The sequence below is a fragment of the Octodon degus genome, unplaced genomic scaffold (assembly GCF_000260255.1).
Source record: "Octodon degus isolate 3935 unplaced genomic scaffold, OctDeg1.0 scaffold00050, whole genome shotgun sequence".
NCBI classification, from domain to species: Eukaryota; Metazoa; Chordata; class Mammalia; order Rodentia; family Octodontidae; genus Octodon; species Octodon degus.
This window is the reverse complement of record NW_004524626.1, coordinates 3,748,618-3,762,468: the sequence shown is the minus strand read 5'-3', so window position 1 is coordinate 3,762,468 and position 13,851 is coordinate 3,748,618. Positions and strand designations below refer to the sequence as shown.

The 13,851-nt window shown below is 37.1% G+C and overlaps 1 pseudogene; it reads left to right on the top strand.

Annotated features, from left to right (window-relative positions):
• The first annotated feature begins 12,073 nt into the window (after nt 1-12,073).
• On the top strand, nt 12,074-13,850 carry LOC101592930 (annotated as a pseudogene).
• The last annotated feature ends 1 nt before the right edge of the window (nt 13,851 follows it).

The window sequence follows — 13,851 nt, the reverse complement described above, 5'->3', positions numbered from 1 at the left end:
GAATGTGGAGCATCTTCTTTCATTGAAGAGCTGAACTTAAATCAAAGAAATGTTTCTGACTAATACAAATTGGCACAAGGTTTTGGGGGAACTTTGAGGGGAAATGTAACGTCATCTTTAAAGCGGTCCTGTTCTTCAACTCAGAATTTCCATTCTAGGAATTTATCTTAAGAACTCATTATAAAAGGAATACAGAGATGTAAGCCCAGGGACTAATTGGGGTAGGATTTAGCACAGCAAAGGAAACAATTGGGACAAATAGAGAATGATTAAAATCATTATGAATCTTGCTTTGAAATTTTGTATGATTGTTTTTAGTGTTTATTTTTCTTTTCTTTAAAATAAAAAAGACCAAAAAAATCACTATTATCACTAAACATAAAATATCAAAACCATTATTTTTTTTCCAGTATTGGGGATTGAACTTAGGACCTTCCACTTGCCAGGCAAGCGCTTATTCTACTAAGCTATCTCCCAGGCCCAAAACCTGTTTTGTTTTTAAAATAATTAATTTGAATAAGCAACAACTTAGAAAAACACTATATGATATTAAATTAAAAATCAAGTTTTAAAACTATAATCTTAATATTAACTAAATATAAACATTTAAAAAATGAAATCCTCTAAACAATATAAGTGCAATAAAAATATTTCTTTCTTTAACAAAGTGTGCTAATTTCAAATACTATTGCTTTCTAAATAACCATGAAAGGGGCTGGCGAGATAGCTCAGTGATCTAAAGCACCTGCTTAGGCAAGCTCAGGCAAGCGCACATGGACTGTGGTTCAATCCCCAGTACCACACGCTGCACCAGACCCACCCCTAGGCCACACACACAGAGAAAGATTAGGCTAAAGAAAAATCTCTCCATCACTTCCCCACCCAAGTTTCACAATCAGCCAAGAAATAATGCAAGGGACTCAGAAGAATCCCAGTGTTACAGAAATCTGTAACCCCCTACTAGAAAGACAACACTGACGCTGGATCTAGTAATGGACTCTGCTCACTGATTCAGTTTTTTTTTTTTTTTTTTTTTTTAATGAGAACTAGACAAGGACCAGAGGGCCAGCTTGCCAGGTGTGTCGCTATAGTGACAGACAAGCTACAGTACCCTGTGGAGGTACAAGCCCCCCTGCCTGGCATGAGAGAATGAAGAAAGTGAGCAGGAGAGAAACATCTGATAATTGGAAAACTAGAATGAGGACAACGTGTTCCTTGGCTTTTCCTGGCTTCAATTTCATACGTTTTTTTTTTTTTTTTTTTTTTTTTTTTTTTTTTTTTATGGTGGAACGACTAGAAGTTGTTATCAGAGCGCTATTTATTATTTGTAGTTAGATTGCCTGCTAAATGTGTCCAACTTGTATAGCATTCATGGCTCAAGGCTAGTTGTGCTGCTCTCATGTAGTTATCTTGATTAAATTCATAATAGAAGAACTTTTGGATCTTATTGCAGATGGAATTCAAGCACCTGATTTCAATCATCGCTGTAGCCAAAATTCCAGCACCTAAAACGGGCAAAGCCAATAAAGTACACTTCTGTGACTGAATGGCAATTTCCTCATGGTTGTGCCAAATGTAGCAGCAATTTCATGCTCGAACAAAAGGACCTGAAAGGCTATCTAGTACTTCTCTTTCTCCTTTTTAATCTGCTTACTGTTTAAATGGTGAATGAAATTATAACAGTGTTGCTTAGAGGAAATTGAGCTCAACAACTTTTGAAAATCCTTTGAAAAGGCTATTTGTAACAGAACTTTTAAAACTGAAAACACACTTATCCTTCCAAACACAGAGAATGTTAAAGTTAATAACTACATTTGTTTTCTAGAAAAATTGATTTGCCGAGCAAGTAACCCTTAACGGTTGAACTATACATGTATACACAAAAAGGTAAATGATATGGTAAATTGCTTGATTGGGGCAATCATATATATACACGAGTATATCAATTCAGTACTTTCTACAATTTAAATATGTAAAATTTTAATTTGTCAGTTAAACCTCAGTAAAGCTGGGGTAAAAACATTAACCATTTCCTACAGAGAATCAAAGGTTATTATTAATGAAAATTGTCATTACCTGTTGAGTTCTTGCTCCTAACAAAGCCTAAATATTTCTAGAACCGGCAGGCTAATTACTTAATAAGCGGCACACCATGGCAGCTCTGTTAGCTACACAGAAAAGCAACGTGAATGATGACAACTGAGTTTTAACAAGAGAATGATTCTTTTACCATGTCAAATGGAATTGGTTTGGGGATGGAGCACACTGACTCTGATATTTTGGACAGAGCAGAGAGGAGTCAGGAGAAATTTCAGAGAACTGAGGGAAATTGTGACACAATTTAGTAAGAGGCATACTGAGTTCTTTTGCATTCCATAATCCTCTGTCTCACCTCAAGTATTACTGTCTAGAGCACATTATTAGCTGCAGCTATATATGGTGAGAAACAGAGGAGTGGGACTGCCCCAGTGTCCAAACCTGGACTGTCTCCCAGCTCTTGCTGCATGAACAATGCTAAGCGTATCACTGAGCTACTGGTTCTTTCTACATGCGGCTAAGCATTCAATCCCTATCTGTGCAATCAAAAGAATTTCCCTTATTTTCTACTTAAAGTGCATCTACAATATTATAGGGACCCTAATAGCTTCAGTGGATGTTAAACTTTTAAAAATTGCAAATGTGCAGGAGGAGACAATATACTCCATAAACTGAGAGAGGAGAGAGATTATCATGAGATAGTTATAGTGATGAGAGGAATTCTAGAACATTCCACAGTCTCCACTTGCTCTAGATGATCAAAGCTTTCTATTTTGATGGTAAGATGTACACACACTGTTTTTGGCCTGAGCCTTTTGGCTTTTCCAAGCAAAGGGATTCTGATCCAACTGCCAAGCTTTTCCTCAGTGAGAAATTATTCCATTCTGTTAACTTTTTGTTATGCTTTATGGAATGGATGCCATAGATAGGTCCCAATTTTTTTTTCTCTAATAACAGTATTAAACAGCATGCTGCAATTGAGAGAAACTTCTTGCTGGATAATCTTAAAAATTACAAGTTCATTTGCTATAAGATATATATCTTCCGGAAATTATGCACAATATACCTAATGTGACCAACTAGAACCACAGACACAGTTTGATATGTTAATTTCATTTGTTTCTAAGAACAAAGATAGCCATCAATGAAGTGAAGCGGTGAGTGCTAGAAACCTTAGACCTAGAAAAGCATTTTCCTACAAATGCCTAGTTTAGATGGTACTAGAGTGGTCCAATTCTAAGAAGTAGGTGGCGTAAAGTGATAGCTGATTTGATAGGACAGGAAAGGGACCAAGAAAGGTTTGCCCCACTAGGACAGCATAGTGTCAAAAATTCTCATCAATCAGAGTAGGAATAATCTCAATGGAGTTCTTACTTCATATGTCCAACCCCTTAGATTCAATCCCCAGTCTCCAGCACAAAGAGAAAAATCCCACTCTTTCTTATGAGTGCAATGTTTGTATCTTGTATTTATTTTCCAATTACTTGTTTCTCCCTGAGAGTTTTTGCTTTGATTATAAATAAAATATTTCATTATATAATTATTGGACTGTTGGAAGACTCAAGCTATAATTTCACTAGTAATAACACAGGTGATAAGACTTACAAGGTCCTTCTCCTCATGTAGGACTAATCAAAAGCATATATTTCCCAGGATGACAACCTAAGTTTTAGTCATAGCTTCACCTCCCCATGCCTGGGGTGATGCTGGGCCTCATTTCCTCACTTATAAAATAAGAACTTAAAAAAATTTATGGAGAAGATTGTTCAAAGTTTAAACAAAATAATGACATAAGGACACAGTTGCCTTAGTTGATGAAATATCTTTCATCCGCATGAAAATTTCACGAAAGCTCAACTAAACATACTCTGTTTAAAGTAGTGTTGGATAAAACCAAGTGGGTAAAACCAAAGGGACTCTGTTTAAGGTAGAGTTGCACACAGACAGAGCTTCATTCACCCTACCACACCAAAAGAAAATAGAGTTTCTTCTGCTAATATCCCATGATCATTCATACAAACTTTTTTTAAAAATTCATATATGTAAAACTCAAAGGTAACTATTGATAAAGTAATAACCTTTTGTACAAATTAAAATAAAAAATGAAATAAAATGAATATAATTTTAAAACTTACTATTTGTTTACTGGCTTCATTTCATCAGTTATTTTAAAACTAGGTTTTAAAGAAATAGGTATGGAGCTCCGATTGCAAAACTTTGCCATAAAGCCATATTTCATAAGAAATGAAAAATGTAGCCTTGTGGAAGATCTAGAATGTCTAATTGCAGTACTTGTGGGGCTATAGCAATAATATCTAACAACTACATCTTAAAAGAGAAGAGTAATGTTACAAATTATATTTATTAATAATGACATCTAACAGTTGAAGGCTGGGGAGATAGATTGGAGGTCTAAGAGTCTGCCTGATAAGCTCAAGTATCCGGGGTCAATCCCCTATACTGGTATGTCATGTCACCGGGCATGGCGTGCTGGCCACCGAAACTGGCTGTGATGGTGCACACTTGTAATCTCCAGCTCTGGGGAGGCTAAGCCAGGAAGGACACCACGAGTCTGAGCTGTGTAGCAAGACCCTGTGCCAAATAAATAAATAAGATAATTTTATGTAGATTAACCTGTGTAACTCTCACGACAATTCTATAAAATCAAGTCCCTTTAGGGTATCTTATCTTATTTTACAGATGACAAAAACCTCAGAAAAAAAAAATCAATTTTAACTGGATATGGAATTTAGTAAGTGGAGCTGTTGGGATTTGAACTGGTATAATCTGGACCTCTACTAACGTGGCCTTAGAAATATTTCAGGGACCATATGAGAGTTCCAGAATCATACGGAGAATGTCTCAATAGATGCATACACGAAGTGATAATATAAAATCTTATTTTATATTATCTGAATAAATCTTATTTTATATTATCTGAATAAAATTCTTATCAGATACAAAAGCTACAATTCTTGTTGCGTAGGTCTTGCTTTATCTTGGTCTTAACCATCCAGCAGAAAAGTATAAAGATGAAATATAAGAAGTAAAGCCATGCTGTTATGTTGAGCTGTAGGGGACTCAGGTCAACAATTTCTGACATTGCCAGTCAAGCAGAAGACCCAATACTATTATAGACTACTGGACTATTTTGGAATATTTTGCTGACTTCACACACCTATAATATTTAAATGATGGAAGTAAACAAAAAAAGGGGATACAGATGAATGTCCATTTTGTATCTGTGTATTCAAAATGGTTAGGATAGATTTATAGCTACATTCTCTTAACTCAATGAGTAGAGGGATTTGCTTACCAATAGTGTTTGTAAATAGGATATCATGTCTGCATCTTTTACAGCAAATAACCACTAGGAAGAGAGTATGCAATGTGTTAATTATTGAAACTGTCCTACCAATTTGATTTGAAACTGTCTCATTGCTATTTGTTTCTCAATAAAATTATGGGGGAAAAAAAGAGGGTGGTAGAAAGCACATCTAGAACAGGGAACAAAGTCTGGAGCCCAGCAATTTCAGAGATGACTTTTGAGGTCTACACAGTCCTATGGATAAGCCACTATGACTACTGGACTATATTGGATTATTTTGCTGAATTCACACACCTACAATATTTAAATGGCGATGGAATACCCATCTCTTACAAAACTAAATGAAAAAGGGGGATATATATGAAGGACCATTTTGTATCTGTATATACAAAATAGGTTAGATACACAGTTACTTTTTCTTAATTCAATGAGAAGTAAGATTTGTACTAATCATATATGGACAGGATATCATGTCTGCATCTTGTATTATGAAGAACTACTACGAAGACAACAATATGCAATGTATTAATTATTGTAACTGTCCTGCTATCCTGTTTTGAAACTGTCTCATTTCTATTTGTTTCTCAATAAAATTAATAAAAAATAAAATAAAATTTCATTATGTTCAAAAAAATAAAATAAAATCTAGAGAGCATAGAGATTTATTTTAATTGATGATTCGAAAGTAAAAATAAAATCTTAGTTATTCTTTCAATAGTAACATTTCTGTTAACTTTCAACAACTTAATTTTTAAAAGAAACTAAAAATGTTAACATTTTTTGACAAAGCAGATTATTGAGAATGATGAAAAATATGCTGCTCCTTCCAGAGAGTAGCTGGACAGCGTTAGCCAGCCTCTAAACAAGGTTCTGCTTTCCACTGTAAATTGGACCTCCAGTTCAAGAGTATCTGCCCTGCCCTGTGGAGTCGGGTGTCTTTCCTGGCAAACAGGAAAAGTGGCAGGGTTGCAGGGCCTCCTTTTGCTTCCTCTGCTACTGGACATTGCTTGGAAAATATCCCCATCTTGTGGAGTCCCTGGCCGGAGGGCCACCACGCAGGAACTCCCTTGGGCTTTTCAGCCAGACCTCTGTAAGGACGATCCCTGAGGGTCCCGGCAAAGCCCCAGTTTGTTTGTTTGTTTATTTATTTATTTATTTATTTATTTATTTATTTATTTATTTATTTTGGGGGAGAGGGACTGGGGACCAAACCCAAGGCTTGCAGCTTACTAGGCAGGGGAGATGGCTCAGTAGAATAAGCCGGTTGCCTGGCAAGCGCAAAGGCCTGAGTACAATCCCTGGTTCCGCCAAATAAAAGGTTGGGGGGGGACTGGTCTTGGGCTGAGCAGTTCGCGACCCTCCTTTGGAAGCCCTCTCTCCTGTGCATTTTGACTTTTTGGCTTTACCAGCAGAAGATGGCTTACTGAAGGAACGCACAGAGACCCTGCGGGGAGGTTCCAGCAGCCGCTGCCCCACCTTCAGGCTGCACCCCCCCTCCCGCCCCCCACCCCCCGCGCGCTGGGGCTCCTTCTTCACAGGCGCTGAACCCACCATACCACAGGCATAATCGGCCCCTGCTTTGAAAGAGGCCAGGTCACCTGTGGAATAATTAGTCCACATCTAAAAAGGGGAGAAATAAGTCACCACCTTTTGGGTCGGTGTCACAGTTACTCTTCTCTCATTGCTGGGACAAATAGCAGACACTCACACTGAAGGAAGGAAAGGTTTATTTAGCTCACAGTAGCTGGAGGGTTCAGTCCATACTCAGCTGGCTCCAAGGCAGAGCGGCACGTGGCAGAGGGCAGCCATTCATGGTGGCGTCAGAGAGCAGAGGGCAAGGGAGGAATAGCAGCAGCGGCAGCAGAGAGCAGGTCTGTCACCCTTATGTTGCATTCAGGCCATCTGCCCCAGGCCAGGTGCAGTACTCACACCCATAATCCAAGCAGCATTCACACCCATAATCCCAGTGGATCATGAGTTAATCTCAAACTCTAGATATCCCCGCCCCATGACTGCATGAGGCCTTAGGGAAACAACTAGACACAAACCATAGCAGTCAGACAATGTCAATTCACCTCTTTCGCAGCAAGCCGTGCTTTAGGCTTTCACCTGGACCATTTAGGAACAAGGGCTGCTGACAGGTTCCTGCAGGCCTGGGTACACACAGAAGAAGGTATTTGGGGGTAAATCTTTCACATGTGGCCTCTGACCATACTGATTTATGAAACCAATTTTGTGAGAAAAAAAATCACTTCTTTTTCTTAATGAAAAGGAATGGAGAGGGATTTTAAAATGTTCTCAATCTATATTTTCAATGTGTTATTTAACACACTCAATACATGAAACATACATGGAAACGAGAAAGGAAGACGGAACTGGATCACGCATCACCCATCTCTGGCTGCCTGTTTCCTGTCTGCGCAGTCCTCCTCACCCACCTCCCTGCCACCTGTCAGGGATGACTCGGGTACCAGTCCAAGTTGTAGTTCTCATGGGTTTTTTTTTTCTTTTTTGATTTATTTTCATTTGACCAATAAAATGTACATATTTATCATGCATAAGACAATGTTTCAAAACACATCTTTGAATGGCTAAATCGAGCTAAGTAACATACACAAAATGATAATAATGTGTTTCTCATCTTTAATGTTAATATTCAGATCTACAAACTCTTATTGAACTCCTTAGGAGCAGAAAAAAATTCAGATTCAATTTTTTTTTATTTTAGGAATATTATACAGGGCATGTCTTGTATATTATGACCAGTCAAACTGAAACTAGAAGGAATTGATAGTCAGACTCCTTAGTATCTCCCAGTGCAATCAGTGAGAGTTCACGTCTGGTATAAGTAATCCCTAGGAAAAAAAGATTTGTGTTTGTTTTTGCCACAAAATAAGTTGCCTATGAAAATAAACTTTCATATTTCATGGTTCTGTGGATTTTGGAATTGCAGCTAAGGCAGCTTAGATCTGCTGTTGAATTTATCAGTTTTTTACTTAATCCTTTTTAAATTTTATGGAAGCTTTTCTACCATGAAGTTATAAAAATATTCTTTTAAATGTTTTCTCTTCTTTGTAAACTTCTACCTTTTTGATCCTGAAATTATTTTCTGTATATTACAGGACTTCTTTTCCCCTCTATGAATAATTATTGCTGTAAAATTTATGAGATACCATCTCAGTTATGTGTCTCCTTTCTTCATATAAAGTAAATTTCTTTTCTTTTTTTTTTTTTTTTTTGGAGAATGGGGGATTGAACTTAGGCCCTTGCACTTGCCAGGGAAGCGCTTATTCCACTGAGCCATCTCCCCGGCCCCTAAAGTAAATTTCTGAGATCATTTTTCACGATTCAATTTTTGAACATAGTCTAATGTCAGTCTCTTAATTAGTATAATGTAATAGTCATTCTGGTAGCTGGCAGAACAATTCCCTTTACCTTATTTTTATTTCCCAGGAATATCCAGGCTCTTCTTGGCCACTTGATCTCATATTCAGATATCATCTTAAGCTAGTCAGATACCACAAAATTCTTTTGAGCATTTTGATTGGATTTACACTGAAACCCTCCTTTAATTCAGAGAAAATTTTCAGGGTATCAGTATTGAGTGTTTCTAACTATGACTTGCTCAACATTTATTTATTTTTAAAATATATTTCAATAAAGTTTTCTAGCAGGCATTTCATGTATACTGTTAAATGTACATTTCTGAGTATAATAAAAATTGTAATTTTTAAAAGTTTCTTTTTAAATTTACTGTTGTATTTCAAAATAGTTAATTTTTGTATTCGTTTCATATCTTATAGTCACTTTCTAACTTTTCTCTTGTTAATTCTAATAAACTATTTTTTAAAATTTTGTATCAATAATAATATTTGTAAATAATCATTGTGTTACTTCTTGTCAAAGTTGTAAATTTTTTTTCATATATTTTATTTGCCTGAAACTCTACTGCAATGTTGAAATGGATGAAGAACGATAGAAATCTTTGTCTTATTCATAATTTTAAAGGAGATGCTTCTAAAATTTGCCATAAATAATGACATTTACTATGAGGGTTGAACGAGTACCAAGGTGCAAAGGCTGGTAGGGGTAAATGGACGTTCAGGTGTGCAAAGCGATTTTCCGCTTCAAGTGAGAGGATCACAATTTATTTTCATTTAATCTGTAAATGTGGTGTAACATATTAATTGGCTGTATGGTGGTCAAATACCTTTATATACATGATACTGAAGCGAGTCTGGCCTCTAGGCAGAAATGCAATAGCTAGCTTATGAGCCTCCATACACGACCCGCAGTGTAAGAATGAGCAGGAATGAGTGGGAATGAGCACCCCCTCTTCCAGTGAGCCCAGGCAGCCAATGGGAACATAAACTGGTGATTAAAACATCGTTCCTTTTCATAGGTTCGTCTTGCCATTTCCTCTCCCATGTGCCTCATTTCCCCCTTGGATCAACATTGCCTACAGGAATATACTTACAAGCTCAACTTTATTATGATGGATTATCATTTTATGCACTGCCAGAGTTGGTTCACCCATACTGTTTTTCTTTTTCTTTTTTTTTTTTTTTTTTTTTTTTTTTTTTTTTTTTTTTGCTCAGGGTCTCACTATATAGCCCACATTAGTAGTGATCCTCCTGATTTCTGCCTCCCAAGTGCTGGGATTACAGGCGCGCGCCACCGCGCCCGGACTCCATCGCCGGCTCAGCGCACCCGAAGGTGGGGCCGGCGCGGCAGGCGGAGCCAGGTATTGAACCCTGGCTCCTGCGCTTATCTAAGCAAACGCTTAGTCCGCTGAACTATACCACCGGCCCTACCCATACTGTTTTTAATGTTGGCATGCATACTTACAATCAAGAATGCTTTGCAGGGCCTGGGAGATGGCTCAGTGGAATAAGTGCTTCCCTGGCAATTTAAGGGCCTGAGTTCAATCCCTAGTTCCACCAAGAATGCTTTGCAATGTTCTTTTCATATAGAACCCTTATGGGAATTTTGGTGGAAAGATTACACTAGAATAGAAGTTGTGTCTTTTGGTCTATTTCCTGAAGAGGTTACATGAGGCTAGAATGGTCTGTTTTCTTTACAACTTCAAATAATTTGTTAATAAAAGTGAGCTTGCTATTTTAAATATGAAGTAATTTTTAACTACTGATCTAGATTTCTATTTATTATTAAATCAGTTTTTAAGGGCTATATTTTTCTATAAATCTATCTGTTTGAATTTTTATTAAAATATTGCTTGTATTAGTCTCTTGTGCCTTATCTCTTTCATTTGGTAAATATTATATATATATATATATATATATATATATATATATATATATGTAACTTGTCTTTCAAAATTACTAAATTTTCTTTCTTGAGCCTCTTCATTTGTTTGTTTTCTATTTCATTAGCTTCTCTAATCTTCTGCTTTCTTTGGATTCATTTTGTTGATTCTTTTTGTAAAATTTTAATTTGAATAATCACAAATTATTCTTCTATCTTATTTTCTATTATAAGCATTAATATATATGCATATATTTTTATATGGTAATTTTATTGATATTTCACTCAAGGTGGTTTTTTTTTCTTCTTGTCTGAGAAATTATACCTTTCACTCTCTTATAGAGATCTACTTTTTCCTTAATAATCATTTGTGCCAGCAGTCTTATTTTATTAAATTTAATTCAGGTTGCAAAACTTGCTTGTTTTTATTTTTAAATTTATCAAATCCAGCAACCAAATATTACCAGTCCCTCACTAACCACTATTATGTGTAGTATCCTTGAAGGTAAACAGTCACAAGTTCTTGCTCTACTTACTATTTTCCTAGCTATCTTTTTTTTCATTCCTTTATCATCAGTCTCCCTGATCTTATGTGATTTTAATCTAATCTGACAGTCTATCTTTTTATTAGCAAAGGTAAAATTGATACAACAGAATTGATTACATAAATTTTATTTACAATAGAAATATCTTGTGAATGCACTTACTTTCATTTCTGCTTGTATCAGAATGTCGCATATCTTTTTGGCTTTACCTTCACATCATAGGAAAAGAGTATTGGCCACCATTCTTGGAATTTGCCATAGGATTCGTACCAGAAAATAGAGTGTCAACTGATGTAACAGAGCGTATGAGTGGATTATGCTTACATGTTTCTCTATTATACCCAAGGGAAACTATGCCTAGATTAGCCAACCAAGCCTGGGTCAACAATCTTCAAGAAGTATTAAAATCAATGAGCACAAATGCATTTTGTGTTTATCTGCTGACCTGTGCTATGTTTTACTAAGCACTTTTGTGCCGATAACTAGATGATATACATGTGTTGATCTACTTTTACTTATTTCTGCTGGTTAGAATTCAGGCTTCCATTATTGTCTCTTTCTCCTTAATGAAAGAATATAGGGGCCGGGGAAATGGCTCAGTAGAATAAGTGCTTCCCTGGCAAGCGCAAGGGCCTGAGTTCCCCAGTTCCACCAAAAATAAATAAATAAATAAAAGAATACATGAGGGAACTTTCCAGAACACACTGAGAGATGGAGGAGCAGTGGCTGATCGAACTGTGCACGGCTACCAAATAAATAAATAAATAAAAGAATACATGAGGGAACTTTCCAGAACACACTGAGAGATGGAGGAGCAGTGGCTGATCGAACTGTGCACGGCTACCTGCTCCTTCCTGCCTACCCCCCCGCAGCCTAGCCTGCTCACCGCCTCTAGAAAATGGTGAAAGAAATGACTTATTATGATGATTTGGGTGTCAAACCCAATGCCACCCAAGAAGAACTAAAAAAGGCTTATAGGAAACTGGTTTTGAAGTACTATCCTGATAAGAATCCAAATGAAGGCAAAAAGTTTAAACAGATTTCTCAAGCTTATGATGTTCTCTCTGATGCTAAGAAAAGGGAATTGTATGACAAAGGAGGAGAGCAGGCAATTAAAGAAGGTGCAGAAGGTGACAGTTTCGGCTCCCCCATGGATATCTTTGCTATGCTTTTTGTAAAAGGAGGAAGGATGCAGAGAGAAAGGAAAGGTTAAAATGTGGTGCATCAGCTCTCGGTTACCTTAGAAGAGTTATAAAATGGTGCCACAAGCAAACTGGCTCTGCAGAAGAATGTGATTTGTGACAAATGTGAAGGCCAGGGTGGTAAGAAAGGAGCTGCGGAGTGCTGTCCCAACTGCCAAGGTATTGGAATACAAATAAGAATACATCAGAGCTGGCCAAATAGCTCAGCAGATTAAAGCCCCTGCAAGCAGGTGCATGGTTCGATCCCTGGGCCTGGCATGCTGGCCCTGTCCCCAGGGTGTGCTGAGACAGCAATTGAGACTGTGCATGGTGGTGCATGCCTGTAATTGCAACACTTTGGAGTCTGTAAACAGGAGAATTACTATGAGTCTGATCTAGTAGTGAGACCCTGAACATCCTGTAGACCCTTCCCAAAAAAATACAGAAAAAAAGAACCTCAGATAGGACCTGGAATGGTTCAGCAAATTCAGTCTGTGTGCATGGAATGCCAGGGCCATGGAGAGCACATCAGCCCTAAAGACAGTTGTAAGAACTCAACAGAAGAAAAATAGTTAGAGAAAAGAAGATTCTAGAATCTCATATTGACAAAGGCATGAAAGATGGCCAGAAGATAACATTCCATGGTGAAGAAGACCAAGAACCAGTACTGGAGCTAGGAGACATTATCATTGTGTGAGATCAGAAGGATCACGCTGTTTTTACTCAATGAGGAGAATATCTTTTCATGTGTATGGCTGTATAGCCAGTTGAAGCACTGTGTGGCTTCCAAAAGCCAAAATCCACTCTTGACAACCGAACGATAGTCATCACCTCTCATCCAGGTCAGATTGTCAAGCATGGAGACATCAAGTGTGTGCTAAATGAAAGCATGTCAATTTATCATAGACCATATGAAAAGGGTTAGCTCATCCATGAGGAGACAGGACAGATTGGAAATATAGCTAAAGTTATTATTAGCACTTCAATCAGAATTTATCTTCAGACTACTGGTTTTCTTCAAAACATGATAAGACCTTAACCATATTTCTATCTGATTCCTTTGTGAAAAGAAAGTGCCCATACAGAGTGAACTGTTTTGATAAACTGACTCCTGATTTTCAAGGATATTTAAAGCAAATCTCTAAGAACTAATATACAATGATGCTGTTTTCTTGATTTTATTTTTATGAGCCACAGTTTTATCTCCCACTGCTTATCTGATTTGCAAATGGTTATAATATTTGGAGAAAGTTACCATTGAGTCATGCCAAAACCATAATAAACTTAGTGTTGAACTAATTGAAAAAAAAAAAAAAAAGAAAGAAAGAAAAGAGTTGTCTAATCATCGAATTTAAGGTAAACTTTCCTGAAAATGTCTTTCTCTCTCCTGATAAACTTGCACTGCTGGAAAAACTCTCACCTGAGAGGAAGGAAGTAGAAGAGACCAATGAAATGGATCAGGTAGAACTGGGGGACTTTGATCCAAATCAGGAAA